Raw genomic sequence first — 16,088 nt, 5'->3', positions numbered from 1 at the left:
GTGGGGAGTGGAGGGCGTCCGTAGGACTTGCAGAGGACATGAAGAGTCTAGGCAGAGTGGACCAAGCCCAGTCAAAAGAATTCTCTAAAGTATCCAGGAGAGCTGTTTTAATACCTGAAGGATAATAAGGTTAGAACAAAGACCAAGGCCCAGGGGGGGCAACTTGAGCCCCTCCCTCCCGCCAACTACCCCAACCCATACTTCCTCCCGCAAAGCATCTGTTGCCCTTAAACAAAACAGAGGTAACAAAGAAAATCAGGGGGAAAAGTCAGTGGTTTCTTAGGCGCACATAGAACAGGACAGCATGGAGGTAAGTACATAGAGCAAGGTTGGAAGGCACCAGGGATCACTGCACAAGTCCGAGCAGAAGACGCTCATCCATCCCATCAGCCCACAAGGGTCAGAGCCAGGTCCCACAGAAACCCATGATATGCTAGTGGGCTGCAGTGTTCTGGTTTGGTCATTGCTCGATAGTCAGACTCAGTGTCTTTTGATCCGAGAAGTGAGGGAGGTCACGGCAGCAGGTCTGGACCATTATCAAAGGATCGAAAAATCTGCGGAGTGTCCACCAAGGTGTTGCCGCTTTTGCCAATGCCGGACCCCTCCTTCGGTGCCAGGCATGGTGAAGTGGCCACCTCCCATTAGCCAGCTTCCGTCCTTCTGGATCAAGAACTTTCTCCCTTGGTCTTTCGCCCAGGAAGCGGTTGAGAGCACCCTCCTGACTCCGGAGCTCGGTGTTCATCCGGTGCGTTTCGCCACAGAGGTTGCTGTTCCATAGCCCATTCTGAGACCTATACCGGGGTACCAAAAAAATATGTGGAAGACTGGAAGATGAACTTCAGGCATGCCGGGAAGAGGAGCATGCACCGCCCTGGTGTAGTCAGGAAACATCAGGACTCTAGAGTTCAGGTGTCCGAGGTCCATCTGGGCGTAAACTTTGCGCAGGATAGTGTCCCGGAAATTAAGTATGCACAGCATCGCCGGTTGAGGTATTGCCACGGTGGAAGGTTTGGGAGCAAGAGATTGGTACTCCCTTTCGATGACAAACAGTTAGTAGAATTTGCCAGCCAGGACCCAGAACCAGAAAAAAAAATCAGAGTCTTGGTGATGTTCGAGGCTTCCAAGGACTCAGGAAGGCCGACAAAGCAGAGATTGTTACGCCTTGAGCGGTTTTCGGTATCCTCTGCCCTCACAGTCAGGGTTGCAACCAAGGTCAGCATCTTGGATACTTGACGCTTGAATGTAGTAACTCCATATTCAATTGTATAGATCTGTGTCTCTGCCTCAATCACTATCAGCTACATTGCGCAGGTCCTGGTGCAACAGTGAAAAGTCCACTTGGAGGCAATCAACTTTTGATTCCACGGCCTCAGGTGAGTACTTGATGGCTTTAAGGATCATTCCTAGGGTTGCAGTGGCAAAGGGCGCGGACTCCTTGATGGGGGCCCCAGCGGTTTCCCTGATATCCGACAGAGGGATCGTGTACTGGTCCATTTTGTCTGGGTCGGCATGGGTCGAGGGAATATATTGATAAAGATTTATGATCTGCCCTGCCCTAGTTGACAATCTGAACTCTGCTGCTTTATCCAATGGCTCAATATTCAAGCAAGGACTTTGGATTTACTCTACATCACAGCAAGGAGGAAGTGAACTACTTCGACCTAGTAGTACACCACAATAAAAACAATATTATACACACTGCTCTGTACAAGATGTCTATGAAGAGGAACTCATTGCTGTTGTACAAAAGTCACCATCGACACTCTCTTAAGAGACAATTTATCAAAATACAATGCAGTTAAAAAACAAGGACGATTTCTTTATTGAATTCAATGATTTTTATCAAAAGCTTATCAACAGAGAGAACTCAAGAACCTTTGTTAAACGTTCCACAAAAGGGCATAGTATTGTTCCTGTGAGACATAACTACAACCTAAAGAAAGAACTATGTCAAAATAATGTCTTATTTGTGTGAGCACATTCATACAATACCATTAACAAGCTGCAAAAAACGATTCTTATAAGATGGCACATCTTGGGAGACCTTACATCCAACCATCCCCTCTTTACATTTAAATGCAATAAGAACATCAGTAAATACAATCGGAGGGCACACAAGATCCCCATGACTGCACCCACTGTAACTATGCTGTGGGGCGTATCATAGATTGATAAATGTCAGGACTGTAAATTTACATGCAGCACCAAAGTGTCTGAATAAATTAACATTAGCACATTCTCGTCGTTCTCCAACTGTGATACAAGAATAATCTGCTGTTCCAAATATTCTTGTCATCTGGCTTACATAGGTCAAACAACAAGAATGATTAAATACAAAATATTCCAGCACAGGGACAGGATCCATTGTTCAGTAATGAATTCCCAGTTGGTTGAACATTTCTCGGCATTAAATTATACGGCAGATGATATTTAATGTCCGGTGATTGAGGTCATTGATGCAGACTCTAAGGGTGGCAATATTGCTAATCTACTGGTACTGAGAAAATGATGATGGTTTGACCGCTTATATACCATCAAACTTGGGCTAAATGAAGCCTCAGAATTAAGCGATATCACACTCCTATGATCTCCGTTATCCATCATTTACTTTTCAATGTGTAAAATAACCGAGACTGTGTCATGCAGTACCTATAAACCTATATAGGATCTGCGAGTTTAGACAACATAGACTGTGGGATTGGTGTTCAAACTGAATCCAGACACCCCCACCGGGTATGTTAGCTTGTATACCAGCTAGCACACAGTGCCACCAGAAACCCCTCTTACCAAGGAGAGAATAGTTCTTGGCAGCTATCTAACATGACAACCGTGATCCCTCAGGATTGTTGAAAAAGTGCAACACTTTTCGCTCAGTCACTCGTGCTCACTTTGTCTCAGAGAGATACACAGAATAAACTGTGGGGAAGTTTTTCAATATGCATTTATTGAGCAAGCGTCATCTAGTGTGAAATAGGTGTGCTGAAACAATCATTAGACAGAAACAGATATCAATGATTAGAAGCACTAAAATAGTAAAAGGATGCTAGATTTCTACCATCGTGCTAAAAGAATGAATACAGGCAAGTATATAAAATACATAACAGTAAAATGCGTACTCCTATGATGCGACCCTAAATAGATGTACCTAGTATGTGTGTAGGTGTAAAGCCAAGAATCCCTCTAGGATAAAGTCAACCCCATTGCCTGAAGTGAGAAACTGTGGAACCCTGTCTTGGTCTTGAGATGGACACGCCGCAAGGGATGTCAGACCACTGCGAGCAGGAGTGTCTGCGTGCAGGAACCTCAGCGTCTCGCATCAGTGTATCGGCATGGAAGTCCTTTTCTCCTCTGACTACCTCAGCAAGATATGATGTTTATATACCCGAAGTGGCACCCTCAGGGGTTAAACCTTGCTGTGTCATGTCGGACTTAGGATGACGGAAGGAATGAACGTTATTCATAGTGATTATGCAGGAGATGGTAGTCCTGCTGAGTTTACAAGAATCTTCATGCATAATGGATGAGGCCAGTTTTCAGGGAAAACCCTATGTCTTGTAAGCAGTATCGTAACTAGGTAAAATGTCAGTCACAAGAACCGTAATGGTAGGGGAGAATATAGGTGAACGGTTAGGTGACTACCTGTGCCTATATTGGGGTACCTATATGAAACATTACAAGTGAGTTACACACAGATCATAATTCACATTCTACTGTATCAGTTCTGTATATACATTTTATATCCAGAACAGAAAACATTATTTACTTAAAAACCACTGCTGGACATCCTATGTTTTGACTTGCATAATACTTCTTTGGATGTAGATGTTTATATACGATGACATCTTTCAGTAAATTCAAGTTGAATTTTTGACACAGAATAATTGCACAAACACGCCCGTTATAAATCAGCACAACTGTTTTTTTTAAGTCACAAAAATTGTACAGCCCCATGGACATTTCTTGATTGCTTCTTTCATTGTTTCACTCGGATGAGTGAAGCTTGTGAGATAACATGCAAGCTAAGCTCAGCTATGTTTTTAGTATCCTCTTCCCTCTCTTTGGTTTATGGAGGTTAACGCTCTAGTGGTATCATGCACACTGATTCCAACAGCCTGTCTTCCAAATGGCTGCACACCAAAGACGTGGCCTGTGTCTATTAATTCCATGAACACTCCATGTAGCCACCTTTACTTTGATTAGGCAACACTTGCTCTGAAGAGTTTTTCTTCCACCAAGTGTGTATCAGATGTGGACATTAAATACTTTCATCCACCCTCCTTACCTGTCACTGTATCAAACATCAGTAGACCCACTAACATAGATGTGTCTCTATTATTCCCCACTTAAAAAAATTATTGACTGAATGGGGTATATCTTCACAGATACTAGAACAGTATTTCCTACACACAATCCATAATTTCTCTTATGCCCAACAGGGGCAAGAACTCCGTACCCCTGTTGGTTTTCCATATATAGCTATACATTTCTATAGATTAATTTGTTGTTCAGTATATTTCCAACAGACTGATGTATTGATGGATCCTCGTGATGTGCATCGGCTGATTTAAATATCTGTTTTTTCTATCCTTTTGTATGTAGGATGTAAACTGACATGTTCCTACCCAGAAGGGACCAGAGACTTCACACCTTATCAGGTGGAAACATCTACTATATTTGACAGGACTGAGATCTTAAACTAAAAGTCATAAGTAGTTCTGATGATTTACTACAATATACTATTTTACAATACTCCGTCTCAGCCTTCAATACACCTTTTGCACTTATTCACTGCAAGTAACCAAAATTGTTTATTTGGAAATGAAGGTCAACACATTTCGGTTGCGTCCACTCAACCTTGTTCACGATACACAAAGCCTTTTTCATATGTGCAGTTTAAATACCTTGATATCATCAAGTGTTAATTGAAACAGAAATAGGACTGTGTCCTAGGTATTACTTTGGTCACCATCTTATAGCATTATATTCTGCTATTGAAATACATTCATTGGAATTGTGCCTACCGAATAATCAGGCAATCGAATCAAAACATGTCATATCCTCAGACATACAAAGGAATGCCAATTTATGCTTCCGCTAGACTTCTGTGGTATTAAAACTCCCATGTGAACCAAAACGGCATGTTTATCCTATGTAACATCCTTTATCAACATTGTATCTGTGTCAGTACATCTAGATACTGGGAAACAGTGGGACATCATAATTCTTGTAAGCAAAATCAAATATCCTGGAACAGTGAATTAAGTGCGATTTAGTAAAGGCACGCAAATATTTGTATACTTAATCATAGTGCCCAGGTGCGCTGCTGTAAACACATTTTTATGAGTTCATAGATCTGTCTAAAAAGCAGAATCTGCTTTTGTATTATTAAATTTGGTGCAAAATACATTCAAAATGAATGAATAGCTTGCATCACTGCAATCTAGGTACTCAAGAGGGTAATATTCTTTAATTCAGGGGACATGCTTAAATTGGGCACTGAAATACAGTGGGGTAATACTGATGCCTAACTTCATGTACATTTGCAGAATATGAGTGTGGAGTCTTAGTATTGTTCATGTTCTGGAATGGAGTGTACATTTTGATGCCTTAATATGAATATCATTATTTGAAGATTAAGGATTCTTTTTAAATATATATGGAAACAAGGAAATATTGTTGTAGAGAAAGACAGAAATGAAGTAATTATATGAAGGTAATGCTGATTTTAATATTGAAAAGCGCAACAGCACTTTCCATTTAACTATTGCACTTTAGTATGATGCACTTTAGGTTGGTTGATAATGAACTGTTCCAGATGTTTATCCCATGTAGCACTTTATTAGTATGATGGAAAATAAGCATTTTTTTATGAAAACATCTTACTAAAAGAAATTACACTATACGTTTGCACTTTATGTTAAAGCACTTTCTTTTGATGGAGAGTGCATTGAATTGAAAGATGGCAGTGGGGTGATTCAGTTATACACTATACACTTTTAATGGTATATGTGCAATACAAAATGCAATACATTAAGAATCATATTATACATGTGCACTTTATGTTAAAGCACCAAGCACTTTCCTTGATGGAGAGTGCATCAGATTGAAAGATGGCAATGAGGTGATTGTGTTACACGCTGGTCACCTTCAGGTGGATATGTGCAATAAAAAATGGCAGGAAGTTTTCATGTGTTATAATGAAAGCCAGGGCTGTTAGGTGATTCCCATTGGGAAACTGTGTATAGTTTGTCAATACAAAACCTCATGTGCTATTATGGTCAGTAAATCCCGGATTAACAAGGGTGGAGTTGCACATATTGTAGTGAGAGCCAGGTGTCTGAAGGTGGTTTCCGCTGTGGATAATTTATAAATAAATACCTGAGGTATCATCATGGTTATAAGAACTATTTCATGTTACACTGACGAGATGATTAATTGGGATTAAGCCTGTAAATTTAAACACCATTCTGAAATATAAGCCTTTAAATCAAAAGTGTCACTTATATGGTTTAATCACAAAGCTGAATCTATCTGACCATAAATATATACAAGTTAATAAGAGGGAAACACATTTATAATGTTTAAGATTTTAAATAGATGAATGGATATGTTATAATGGCAAATGGATTCAGACAGGTTCCAATATTGTATTGTAGTTTACATCATAGATGTTGTTGGGTCATGGAAAGTAAAGAGGGCCATGTGTCTTTATAGAGTAGGAGCCACGGTATTTTACGGATACGCCCGGTTGAAGGAGTCTTGCCGAAATGAGTCAGCCATGATTTGTCTGTTAAAGTACCTTTGATGCATGAATGAATGAAACAACAATGAAAAAACGAGTAAAACATTGGAATATAACTTGGAATAAAAATTGGATGAACTTGGAGAAAATATGGATTATGTGTGAATATCATTTACATTTGTGCATATGGCTGTGCAACTCCTCTGTGGCACGGACCACCCGTGCCCTTTACAGAGCTGATTAATTCAGATGCTTGTTTGGGACGGAGCATTATGGAGTGCTGCACGCTAAAACGGAGAAAATATCGACAGAAACTTTAAATCGGATTAGGCAAAAGAAAAGGGTGTGCTGCAGGACTATTTACAGTGCAGTTTATTGAATCATGTCCCTAACCCTGCCAGAGCACCCCGCTGAACATAGTATACAGATTACAATTGGAGCCACTGAATATTCACGTCAAAGACTCATTCTTTGAACATGAAGGAGCAACATTTCTGGAAATACCAACAACGTACTTTGGTTTTAAGTGAACACTCAGAGCACTGATTCACAACGTGACACTAATATGTTGTTTTTTGAAAATCTTGTAATTCATTCGATTATCTCAGCGGTGATTCATATTGTTTATTTTCATGTTCATGTTCAAGTTTATAAATGCAGACAGGGTATGGGGAAACTGTTAGCACAGTACATTTTGAGTTGCAGGGCGATTGAAGGGGAGGGTGCACTTTAAGAAACACAGCGAGGCGCAGAAACCACGTGATAAAGAAACGAACACAGGTGGGTGGAATGGGTTATAAACCGTTATGTAGAGAGTTAGGAAAACTCAGCACGCAGTTGAAGGGAGATGAGGAAAGCGAGGTGGTTTAACATTCAGAACGGTTGAGCAGGTATGTTCAAGGATTGATGGTGGGTTTAGAAAGGCAGACGTGGGTTGCACTTTAGTAGATTGTTTACTTTAGTCTCAATATATTGGTCTCGAGCGCGAGGGTCACCGAGAGGGCACATTATGATCATGTGAAATGGGGCAGTCCTCATGGGCTAAGTTTAAGAATACAGGACGGGGTAGCCAACAGCGCGCGCAAGAGTTAATATACACTGTTTAGTTGTAGCACAGATGAACTAGGAGAGACACTTGGATGATTTGGTTGTTGTTGCATTTTTACTAATGGAGCTTTTATTAATAGAGCGTTTATTAAAACCTGCTTTTAACATTGTAGATACCCCCGAAGAAGGTCAAGTCGACCGAAATGCATTGGGTAGAAAGGATTGTTCTGGAACCTTGAAGTTTTAAGCAATTGCCTGTGATTAAGCCCGGATGGGCACTCTCAGAGTATTAAGATGCATAAAAATTTGAAAACTTCGTGTCTTTGACGTGATGGTGAAACAATGAAAAAACGAGTAAAACATTGGAATATAACTTGGAATAAAAATTGGATGAACTTGGAGAAAATATGGATTATGTGTGAATATCATTTACATTTGTGCATATGGCTGTGCAACTCCTCTGTGGCACGGACCACCCGTGCCCTTTACAGAACCCCTTTATAGAGTAGGAGCCACGGTATTTTACGGATACGCCCGGTTGAAGGAGTCTTGCCGAAATGAGTCAGCCATGATTTGTCTGTTAAAGTACCTTTGATGCAATCGACATTAAAATAAAAGCTTGGCTAATGTACCTGGACTCAAGGATTACAATAATCTCCCCCGAAACCCGTGCAGCTGAAGCTGCCAGGGTAGAGGACCTCTGAGCGGGAGGAGGCGGGAGGAGACGTATTTCTAATCACACGAAATTAGCTGTCTGTTTTTACATCTTGGATGTCAGTAACTGGAATTGATTTTTTTTTTTAAATACTTCTTTATTGCCATTTTCAAATCAATCCAACAGTTATCAAACCACCGGCAAATAATGGCAATTAGATCAGCATGTAGAACAGCAAAAATCGCCATAAAAACAAATTCACAGTAATGTAGCATTAAATTATAAAGCAATATGGAGAAACGCATTGTGTATATGTAGACCTGACTTCTATTGTTCAATGTTTAGCCCCCTAATAAGGGATGTGGGTAAGGGCAATACAGTTCCAAAATTCACGCTAACAAAATATATTCATTCTACAGCAATGATAAAAAATACACAAACTCAAACATGTTTAAACAATCTGGGAAACTGGGGGCAGCCATGGGAGTTAAATGGTACAATCTATATGAGAGCAAAGAGAAAAGCTATGTAGGGGAAGCATAGGAGTGGGGCGGCAGTTATGGGTGGCTATGTGTAGGAGAGCGCTCTCAGTGTCGCCCACCACTAGAGCGTCCAGGAGTGAAGTCTTTCCCTGTGTGCACAGGGCAGTGCAATCCCATTGCAGGTACTCCCCAGAGCTGATTGCTCAGCAGCCAACCCACGCAGCGTAAGAGCCCTAGGGTACTTCGAACTATGCCTGTGATCAAGTAGGGGCATTCAGTTTGTCCTGCAGCTTGAGCACATACGTGTCCCATAGGGTGTCCGCAACCCATCTCCCCATGTATGTGAGTCATGTGCCATAATGTCAGCCTCGGAGTCGCCCACCTAAGCACAATCCGGAGCCAGCAATCGATAAAGGGGGCTGCACTGCTTTCCATGATATAAGTTGCTTGAAGAGGACCATAGCCAAATCAGCCAGTTTTCAATAATATTTAGTGCATTTCGTGCGCTTGGTGATTCCAAGTAAGCAGAGCAGGGTGTCAGACGGGAGTTGCACATCCTTTGCTCCATTGTTTTCAATGAAGATCTCAACATTCCAAGGGGGCGTTGCTAGCTAGCCAACATGGCGGATGCACGCTTCTAGAGCTCCGCTCCGAACCCCTCGTTTATCCTGCACAAACACTGCATTCCCGCGCCATCGTAATGCACAAGACGAGGCAGCGGGTCGGAAAATAAGTGTAGGCAGCAATCCTAGATTGTGAATCCGAGAAGTTACAGATTGACGGCGGACCGGGCCCCCGAGGCCTCATCAGTAAGCATCCGCTCGCCACCGTCGAGCACACACACAGGAGACGGAACGCAGGAGGCAGTGACTCCAGTGGATGAGGGGGAGACCCGCATGCTGGCGACAGCTCTCGTGAGGAGTGTGGAGCGAGCTGGAAGCAGACACTTAGCAAGGCGCGCTGCTCGAGGCCTTTGCGAGATGGCGGCCAGAGGAAGTCGGTGAGAGGGCGCTACTCACCTGCTACCTTGATGCCCGTGCATGCGAGGACCTGGAGACTTGCGCCCCCAGCTCCCAACACAGCGGAGGACTCCAGCCGGAGGTACTGGGTCACGGCGGGCGGATTAGCTGCTGAGAGAGGCGCAGAACGACGGGGAGATTAGGTGCACCACGGGGGGCAGCATTCACGGACCCATACTTCAGCCTACAAAACGGGGCACCTTTACCCCAGCGTGTCCCACTGAAAGAAACCTCTCCAGACCGGGTAGCCTGACTACAACATGGCGACCACATTCGATCAATAATAGCCGACAACTCCAGCAATACAATGTGGTGCAACAGGAACCTATGATCTTGTACATAGCCTTTGGATACCGGCCTATCTCTGCTGTTCAGGCCTTAGGGAGTACCCAAACCTGCCTGACTTCAGGATGACGCCAGGTGCTGATTTCCAAGTGAGAGTCATCAGCTTTAGGTCAGGAGGAGAGATGAGTAGTGATGGATGATGCCCATGCTGCACAGAGGATACAAATACTACAACAAGTGGAGTGGTCATCGACCTGAACTCGTGCATTTCTCCCATCCGACCACCCCTATCCGGTTCACCTTTCTTACATTTAATCTGTGAACTTGCCACTGATAGTGGAGACCAAGCACTTTGGCGGATGTAGCTACCTCAATTGATGCAGAGGAGATGGGCTATGGACCTCCCCCTCAACCGTCACCTACCCCCCTGGACATGGGACAGTCAATTTCCTTCGGCCCCCCGCCGTTTCTCACTCCTCATGTCCCTTTTACCCTTACTCTCCTTACCCTCCCTTGCACCATTAATCTTGTTTTATATGCTAATTAAATCGGTCTAACTACCAATGTAACGCGTACCTGATCTAATCAAGAGACCTAGCCATCTGACTGATGCCTGATGGAGCTACCCTGTGAGCTAAAGAGGAGAGAGGCTGTGGACTCCCTCCTCGACCATCACCTACCCAGTCGACCATTGAGCAGATTTTCCCTTCGTCTCTTCATACCGTCTACTCCCTCTTCCTCTCCCTTCTCAATCCCCCTTTGCCCCTATCCTCTCTATTTCCCTCCCCTTCTCGCTCTTCAATTTGTTGCATATATGTATCTATACCCTCTTACCCTTCTTAGATCCAAGTACTTCATCTTCTATCCTTCTGAAATGTTCCTCTAGTATTGATGTAATCGTGTAACTGATGTGATTTGTTATTTATGTTGAACCTTATGTTTAGCACTCCCCCCCCCCCCCTGTCCGCTGTACAGCCCCCACCGCCCAACTGTCCCTTATCGGCCTCCATGATTGTGCCCCTTGCCAAAGCACTCCCTCTCCACTTGTTGGGGAGGGTTCCAGCAGTATTGCCTCGGAGTCTCAGAGTCCCCTCTGAGAGAGTCCACTGTGTTAAGGATCTCACACATAATGGAAACAGGCCTTAATTGGCCTCCTTGAATGTGCCTCTTGCCAAAGCACTCCCTCTCCTCTTGTTGGGGAAGAATCCTAGCATTCCAGTCCTGGAATCTCAGATACCCCTCTGAGAGAGTCCACAGTGTTAAGGGATTCTTCACTTAGCGGAGGTCTGGGATAGTTCCCTTTATCTCTGTATGGCACCCCTTGCCAAAAGCACTCCCTCTCCCCTTTTTGGGGAAGGATCCAGTATGTAGGCATTGTAGTCTCAGCGACCCCTCTGAGAGAGTCCACTGCGTAAAGGGAACCTCTCGCAACAGAGATAGGGAAATTATACCACTTCCCCTGGGATCACAACTTACTGGACTTTGGACGCACCTTTGACTCGTCTACTGGTTTGTGTCCCCGTCACCCTCCCCCTCCTCTTTCCATGCTGTGTCTCTCACCCTCCCCTCCTCTTAACCCTCCTTCGCTCTCTGTCTACCTCCCCTGCTCCCACCCACCTCCCCTGAATCTCTCCCCTTGCCTGCATTTTCCCTTACGTATATGTCATTATTGTCTATCTCGCCCTTACATGTAACTATGTTGCCATGCTCTGTGTAACCTTTGTAAAGATGTAACCTGCAACTATGGTCTGATACTCAGGTAAAGTGCTCTGATACCTCCGGGTCTAGCCAGCGCTATATAAAACCTTTTTAAATAAAATTTTAAAAAAAGACGGAGGTGGGCCCACCCCTTGCTTTGGGTATTGATAAGGCGTGTGCGGTCCCCGCAACGGCGCAGCAGGCGGAGGCGGCAGAGGTAAAGACTTCCCCAGGGGAAGGAAGGAAAAATCAGCAGACGTACCGCCAGCCTCAACTGCAAGTGGCAAATTGTGTGAGAGGCTCAGGGGCACTGAGAAGAATGCAGTGCAGTGCCACCAGTCCAGGCAGGCGGCTGGGACTCCCAGATAAGGCCGCAAGCGCACAGCGTGACAAGGCCGTCAACCAGGCAGTCCAAAGACCGCCACAGCGTGCAAAACCAAAAGGGGATCGGGGGAGATCGCCAGACAGGAAGAAGTTGAGAGCTTCCCAACACCCCGAGTTCTGCAAACTGGGCAATATCCAGACTGCTGTGGGCCTAAAAGACAGGCCCAAATCTGGGCCGCTACTTGTGGGGGACAGCTTGTCCGTAAATAGGTGATGGCAAGATAAAGGCACAGAGTAGGCCCTGCAACTTGCGCTCCCGTCCAGAACTTGGCTTCACAAGTCCCAGGGGTCAGACCAGGTCCAGGACGCAGAAGTGGGAATGAGAGACAGCCATGTTGCCATGCAAATCGGAGATGCCAGCACAGGGCAAAATGCAAGGGCTCCTTCAAGGCTCCCGGTGTTGAAGGCTGTGGCTTAAGGCGGGACCTGGGGCAAAACGAGAAAGACCAGAGAGGGAGATATTGGGTCACGCCCACGCGTCCCGCAGGCATCACACTCATGCTGTGCCCCAACTGAGCCCCACTAGGTGTAGTGGTTGGCCTGGGCCTTAAATCTGTGACGGAGAGGCAGGTCCAGCACGGGGGTGGAAATACACCAGATACTTGCCGCCGATTTCGCTACACTGCCCTCCCCGGCCTGATGTGCTGTGACGCAGCGTACACACAACAAGCACAAGCAAGCAGGCCTTGATAGCAACCTTCACTTGACTGCCGACACATTTCGGCCTGGTGCCACAGCCGGCCTGCACACAACCGAGGCAGACACCGGACACCTCTATCGAAAGCTCTCGGCACAAAAGCTAGCCATGGGTCGCCTGCGCACGAATGTGCAGCAAGTCAATGCTTGCTCCGGTGCCCCAGAGATAATGCACGCGGAAGGGGGCAGCGCCGGAGAGGCACCACACACAGCGATTTTCACCAAACTAGATTCGGTACTGATGGCAGTAGAGAAGATAGGGGCCACGTTAGATCAAACGATGACCTCTCTGGAGTCTAAAATAGATAAAGTCATACGTGCTGACCACCACAAGTTGGTTGAAAAGGTCCACTCCCATGAACAGTCCCTAGTGGAACTAAAGCCAACCAGGCAAAGTCACACAGCGGCCCTTCAGGACCTACTTCATCATATGCACAAATTAGAGGAAAGAGTGGAAGACGCGGAAGGGCGCTTGCGCCGCAACAACGTACTAGTAGTAGGCCTACCAGAAGGAGAATAAGGACGCAATCCAGAGGAATACGTTGAGTGCTGGTCAGGGAGCTGCTGCCAACTGGCATACTGTCGCCGCATTCCGTGGTTGAGAGGGCCTACCGGGTACGGGCCCATAAGCCTCCCGAGGTGCCTGCCCGTGGCCATTCATATTCAAACTGCTCTATTACTGAGACCGAGATACAATACTTTGTGAAACCCACAAGCTCGCAGGAGTCCAAGGCAATCAAGTCAATGTGTTCAAAGATTACACATCACATGCGCAGAGGCGTAAGAGCACCTACACTGCAGTGAAGCGGCAGCTCAGTGATCTAGATATCTGCTATTACCTGCTCTACCCGGACAGACTACAGGTAGTCGTGAAAGGCGCCACCCATTTCTTCGACTCACGCTCTGAGGTCCGGGACTGGGTGGAGGAGTTGGGCCTGCTGAGAGGACCCAAGCCACGCACAGATGACACTATGGTGCGGCCTGGCAGGAGAAACTGCTGCTTCGGTCAACGAAGGGGCCCTAATGATGCAACACCGTTTTCTACAGCTCATGACCCTGCGCGGAGGAAAATGGAGAGGCAAGAAATAATACAGGTGGCCCCAACAATTGGGACTGCAACGCTACACATGGACCGTGACTTGAGCCCTTCCAGATCAACAAAAACCAGTGGCTCAACGCCATCCAGACTCGACTACCTCGACGGACCACACTCATCAGATGTCACGCCACAGACGGCAGATAACATAATATAACTGTATAAACGCAACCCTGAAGTGAAATGCTCAATGCACAAGTACATAGCAACTAGCTTGACATGTCCTACTAAGGTACTCGGCAATCCATACGCACAATAGTAAACAGGGGCACTTTATATGCTAACACACATAGCAGTTACATAGTAACTGCAACATGCGCCATATAAGCCTTACATATACTTGCAATAGCAGGTCAGTTGGGATTACTAACAATACTGTCACAACATAGAGGGAAACCCAACTTCATGCAGTTGCATATCATGCATACCCATAACTGACTGTGCACTAGCACAAAGTGGGGTTTCCCAGTTTGGACGAATGTCGTCCTTGAGTTCACCCTTTACAGTTATGCACGTTATAGTTCAAATTTGTGCTTTATTTTTAGTATTGATATCTCGGAGTACATCCACCAACTACCTGGCTCGCTGCGTCCTGCTCACCCTTGCTCGCACTAAACAGCACACTGACTAGATATGGCACAAGCAAACATAGTCACATAGAATGTGCGGGGCATACCCACACCAACGTGCTGATACTCTATATACTCCTATTTGCACTGTAGGTCCACCAGTGTAGCTTTACTACAGGAAACACAAATGACACATGCGCGGGAGGTGGAGAGGTCAAATAAATGGCACTGCCTACTCTGCCCATGCACGCGGTGCCTTAGTATAGATAAGGGCGGGGTCCCATTTGTGAGGGAGGAAGAGGCAATAGATACTGAGGGCAGATATTTATTTGTGAAACGGCGATTAAATGGTCAAACACTGCTAATAGGCTCGGTTTATGCCCCAAACATAGATCAACCCTCCTTTTTAAACAACTTAACTGGGGTGCTGGCCAAGTGGAGTGGAATACCACAGCTCATGGGGGGGAGGGGGGGACTTCAACTCGGTACTTAATGTAGACCTAAATAGGTCATTCCCGCACTCTCTCAAGCACCCCGGTAGTCTGCAACTCGCAGGTCTTAGCGGACTGGCTTGCTCACAGGATGTTATCAGACATCTCGCGGGCCCTCAACCCCAACATACGGGTCTACTCATACTACTCCAGGGTGCACAAGCTCCATGTGCTGCATAGAGGGTTTGCATGCCCTGTTCCCACTTGTCCGGAAGATAGAATACTTGAGTCGGATACACTCCGATAATAATCCCCAGCTGCTGCAACTAACCTGGGAGGCGGTCCGTTCCCCGGTCCCCACATGGTGACTTCGGCCAGCTGCGCTGGAAGACCCAGACTTTCGCTCATCCTTTGCGACAGTAATTCTTGAATACTTTGAAACCAAAGCGGGCACAGTATGCAACACATTACTGGAATGGGGAAGCCTTCAAGGCAACTGTCAGGGGACACTGTTTGGGGACCACTTGGAATATATGCAAGCAACTACCAACTCCCTTAAAAAAATAGAGCACAGCTGCTGAGGCACGAAATAAGTGGGGCAAGGGGAGGCGGGGGAGGTCAGGGCCTCGAAACACTACGCAGAGAACATGCAGAACAATTAAAGTGGCTCCGATGCCATAATTACGCAACACACACAGCACGCACGCATGCCAGGGCAGATTGGGCGGGTCGGACGCTATCCTGGCTTATATAACAAGAACATGCTCGTAAACCCAAAGGTGCGTTGCAAACCGACACGGGCCATATGCTATATACCCAGCACGAAAAACACACAGCCATGACACGCCATTATGCCTTACTATACCAATCCCAGGGTCAATGCTGTGAACAAAGCCTAGGGACGTTTTTAGACACCATACAATTGCCTGAGGCGACACCAGAACACAGGGAAAAGCTGAACGAGCTGATTTCTTGAAGGATATT

This window comes from Lissotriton helveticus, chromosome 7 (assembly GCF_964261635.1).
Source record: "Lissotriton helveticus chromosome 7, aLisHel1.1, whole genome shotgun sequence".
NCBI classification, from domain to species: domain Eukaryota; kingdom Metazoa; phylum Chordata; class Amphibia; order Caudata; family Salamandridae; genus Lissotriton; species Lissotriton helveticus.
This window is presented reverse-complemented; position numbering follows the sequence as displayed.